At 41.7% G+C, this 4,996-nt stretch overlaps 1 long non-coding RNA gene across 1 annotated transcript; it reads right to left on the bottom strand.

Annotated features, from left to right (window-relative positions):
• Positions 1–3,293: 3,293 nt before the first annotated feature.
• Positions 3,294–3,856, bottom strand: LOC126412778 (uncharacterized). The gene is made up of 3 exons (XR_007575340.1): positions 3,794–3,856; positions 3,529–3,639; positions 3,294–3,380 (listed from the first exon to the last, which is right to left on the bottom strand). It is a non-coding gene; the product is annotated as an uncharacterized LOC126412778 (long non-coding RNA).
• Positions 3,857–4,996: the final 1,140 nt, after the last annotated feature.

Genomic DNA, 4,996 nt, shown 5'->3' with positions numbered 1-4,996 from the left:
CGATACTGAGTCAAAGTTACTCTCTGTTGGTGCAACTCGGAGACGGTCAAGAAAGTGTAACTGCTCATGGTAGATGTATTTTGCTGTCTTAGTTGCTGCTGATCCGGACCTCGTTTGCTTTATTCTAGTGAGGCTTTTAAAACAGGCATCCCGTGCAGTTTTCCATCTCGTCTGGACCTTGTCAACTGAAATAACAAGGTCGATAAGTCTTTTATTACTGAGGACGCGTACATATATTATTTTAAGAAGGAATACATCTAAGGTTCTATGTCAGCGTAGCCGATGTAATACCTAGAATTAATTCTACTTTCCTCAGTGAATGTACATAAGTATCAAATATATGCTTTACACGTTACAGGTATCTTGGAAGCGGAAACACATTTACAGATCTGCATTACTCTTATTTAATGGGTACATCAACAATTCGACAGATTACAAGGCAGGTGAGCGCCACTATTTGGACTACGTTAAGAGAAAAATGCGTGCCTGAGCCCTCAACAGATAAATGGAACGAAATTAGCCATGGTTTCCAAAATGTCGCTAATTTACCTCATTGCATCGGAGCCCTGGATGGAAAACATATTCGTCTAGTAAAACCTATCAAAAGTGGATGACTTCTCTCCAATTACAAGAATTATTTCTCCATTATTCTTATGGTCATCTGTGACACTAACTATTGTTTCACGTTCATTGGTGTCGGAGGATACGGAAGGAACTGTGATTCAAATATTTTTAAAAACAGCGTCTTTTGGAGGAAAATGGAAAAAGAAACATTAGCGTTAGCCCCACCAAAGCCACTGCCAGGTACACACGACTCTCCGGTGCCATATGTTCTTGTGGCAGACGAAGGCTTCGCATTAACACAACGTGTGTTAAGGCCGTATGCGCGAAAAAACATGACTCACAAAAAGAAGATTTTCAATTACCGACTCACCCGAGCCCGAAGGTTTATTGAATGTACTTTCGGAATATTAAGCCACAAGTGGAGGGTTTTTCACCGGCCCCTGAATGTCAATCTTGATCTAGCAGTATCTATTGTCAAAACGTGCTGCATTTTGCATTATTTTGTTCGAGTGAGAGACGGACACAACTTTGAAGATACCCTGTATGTTACCAGCTTCGAAGATGTGGCAGAAATTACACCTGTCAGTAAATCGGGTAATACTGTACGAGATAAATTTGCAGAATATTTTGTCGGTAGAGGAGCTGTGCCCTGGCAGGAATCAAAAATTCACTGAACACAGGCCACTTATCTCAATGACAGACATTTGCGCTTGTGTACAATTTTTCTACATAATCAATGTTTGTATTGCGCATAAACTGAACTTGTGAATGTCTATAATTCTATAATTGTAAATCACTGTATTTTGTATAGAACTACAACAAAAACACAAGGAAAATATGCGTCTACTTACCACACTTTTTCTGATCTGCCTCGTTCAGACCTTCAAAGCCGAGTATTATATTTGCACAGACGTCTAGCCACGCCTTCAATCGCATTTCACGGTTCTTGTAGTCCCCGTGCGATGGATCCCATATGTGAGGCCTTCCTTCAACTTCGGCAATTAACATGTCGGTATCGATTTCACAAGACATTCTGGAAACTTCTTAAATCACACCCACATTTACCACACTAGTCGAACGCTACGGCTGAAATGAGGTACTCTGCTTCTACTGCGCGCGCGGTATCCGCAGGACTGTGCACTAGTGGTGGGCAGGAAATCGCGAATCTGTTAGAAATCACAGTGACTGAGAAGTCACAGATATCACAGTAGCAACTTTACAGAATCCAAGTGCGATTTCAGTCACAGTTAGCAGTCGCAAGTAGTATTTCACATTCAAAGACGTGAGCCATCTATTGGTCGAATTTAGCACTGCTTTCTGCGATTTCAGTGACAAGTCGCAACTAAGAGTCGCAATTAGCAACTAAAAAGCGCGGTTAACAGTGGCATCTTTTGGCCAAAGTTCGTACTACGTCCATCTCTGCGGTACGCTATGGAGTCCAACTGCGATTTCCGTGACAAGTCGCAACTAAGAGTCGCAAGTAGCAACTAAAAAGCGCAGTTAGCACTGACATCTGTGGAGCAAAGTTCATACTACGCTATTCGCTACCGAGTCAAACTGCGATTTCTGTGACAAATCGCAACTAAGAGTCGCAAGTAGCAACTAAAAAGCGCAGTTAACATACTTTTCCTAGTGTCATCTGTTAACCGACGTACGTACTTCGTTATGAGAGCCTTGTGCCTCACGAGATCGATGTGCTGTGTGTGCATGTGTAGGGCTTATTTCAATAATGGTACAAGTCCATTTTTGTTCATTTTGAGATACAGAGTCGTAAAGTTAAATGAGCGCTGAAAAATCTGCAGTTGAGATACCAGAAATATTCAAGCATATGGCTTCTTGCTAGAGATGAACATTTATTCATGTTTGTTTGGATCACTAATTTCAGAAGCATTAGAGACAGAAAAGTGGAGGTAATGGACTTGTACCACTATTGAAATAAGCCCTTCATATTATATGACGACATGCACATTCAGCATCAGTTATAGTTGGTCAAATACTGCTGTGACTCTGAATGTATTATATTAATAAGAAGCAACATTGCCTTTTTCTCCTGAAAATATCAAGTAACGTAACAAATGTGTTTGATTCTGCTTCCAATATGACAGTTTTGGTTAATACTCCACATGCCTACAGGACTTTGCAATGTTAACACAGCAGAACTCAGACATCTGTATAAGTGTAGAGAAATGAAAACAGTCATATGAATGCCTCACTTTTGTTCCGACACAGTTCAAGACTCGGGAGAAAAGTTTTACACCTGGTGTTCTACGTGGCAACTTCACACACAAGAACTTTTTGCCGACACTACTACCACCTACATAAGTAAGCTTTTCCTGTGTGACTTTCAAGTAATGCACTTAAGCTATTCCTGATTTAACTGGAAGATCTGTACTTCCCACTTTCATATCAACAGCCTCAAAGTGCATACTGTAGACTTCGGGATATGTTACAGCTCAGTGTCACACCAAGATTGTGGAGAAAGGGGGGGGGGGGGGAGGGGGGGGCGGCATGTCACTCTCCAACAAGTGTTTACCAATAAGTAAGTGGCGGAAAATTATGGGTATAGGACGGCTTAAACATGTGGAAAATGAGATTTTTTATTATTCACTCACTGTATTTGACATTTATTATTCCTTTAAAATCGCACAACAACTTCAATAAAACACAGTGTAATCATTCACACACTTATTTCACAATTAGTTCACATTTAAACTGCAAATCCTCTAAGAGCTGACTTGAATCTTCACGAGTCTCTCTCAACAGCCTTGATGTGGATAGATACGTACAGCAACCAGTAATCAGAGTCAGAACTGTGTCTGCAAAAACACAAGGATTTTTGCTGTCATTAATTACTAGCAATATAATTGACAGAGTAGATTGCTAATATTTGCTATAATGAATATCACATTTGCAAGAACGATCTCACTAAAGTAATTAAGTCCATCGAAACGCTTAGAAACTAACCTCTCGTCTGACGAAAACGGTCTAAAGACGCAGTGGCAATTTCTTCAGATCTGTTGACAATGATATTTTGAGTTATCACTTTACTGAGTGACTGAAATGTAGTTCAGGTACCTGTGAACATAACAAAATGTTAGAATTCATTTTCTAAATACGAACTATTACGGTACTGTACGGCTACTTACATATTAATTACACTATTAATATTTTCACAGTTGTTTCTTTAATACAAAATTAAAGCCAACGGAAGAAAAAACGTAAAACATACTTGCCAATGACAGGTTTGTAGAGATGCAATTTTCTGTGTTGACAGATGTAACTTTTTCATACGGTGGTAAGTCGCAGAAATCGCAGGAATCACAGAAATCGCAGAAGTAGCAGAAATCGCGGAAGTAGCAGAAATCGCAGAAATAGCAGTGGCGGAGGGATACACGACCTATGTTCCTTAACTGCTCTCTTAACTGCGACAAATCACAGTTAAGAATAACAGATACTGAAAAGTAGCATTCACAGAAATCGCTGATATCGGAAAATCGCAGTTTAGCCCATCACTAGTGTGCACCCACCAACTTGTTTCTGTGTATTCAACTGACGCGGACGGTCCGCGGCGCGCAAGGGCTGCGCGGACGGCTCCGCCGCGTGCGGACCGTCCGCGTAACTGTGTGGTGCCCCATTGGAATAAGTGACTACCAACCGCGCGCGGAACGCGGAGCGCAGACCATCCGCGTAACTGTGCAACGGGCCTTACTGGACTGGCTTCCCCGCGCTGCATGATTACAGAGAGAGACACACCACAAATGAGAAGCCCGTACTGGCTGCAGTCTCACGCGGATAATGACACGTGTAATGTGTTTGAAGTAACGTGCTACGTATTCGGTCACGGCTTCTATGCTCGGTCACTAGAACTAGTGCGGGCAGCCTATCCAGTTAGGGTGTGCTCGCCTCATCTCGTATTTTGTGCTCGCTTACTCGGTCATGAAGAACTCTATTGTGCATGATGGCATCATGAACCACTGTATCGCTGTAGTATTTGAATCTACACTGTCTAGTAAGGCCTTGAAATTCAGTCACCGACAGACAATACAGGGTTATTACAAATGATTGAAGCGATTTCACAGCTCTACAATAACTTTATTATTTGAGATATTTTCACAACGCTTTGCACACGCATACAAAAAACTCAAAAAGTTTTTTTAGGCATTCACAAATGTTCGATATGTGTCCCTTTAGTGATTCGGCAGACATCAAGCCGATAATGAAGTTCCTCCCACACTCGGCGCAGCATGTCCCCATCAATGAGTTCTAAAGCATCGTTGATGCGAGCTCGCAGTTCTGGCACGTTTCTTGGTAGAGGAGGTTTAAACACTGAATCTTTCACATAACCCCACAGAAAGAAATCGCATGGGGTTAAGTCGGGAGAGCGAGGTGGCCATGACATGAATTGCTGATCATGATCTCCACCACGACCGAT

Source organism: Schistocerca serialis, chromosome 7 (genome assembly GCF_023864345.2).
Source record: "Schistocerca serialis cubense isolate TAMUIC-IGC-003099 chromosome 7, iqSchSeri2.2, whole genome shotgun sequence".
Lineage (NCBI taxonomy): Eukaryota > Metazoa > Arthropoda > Insecta > Orthoptera > Acrididae > Schistocerca > Schistocerca serialis.
Note: the sequence above shows the minus strand (reverse complement) of the source record. Positions and strands in the feature narration are given on the sequence as shown.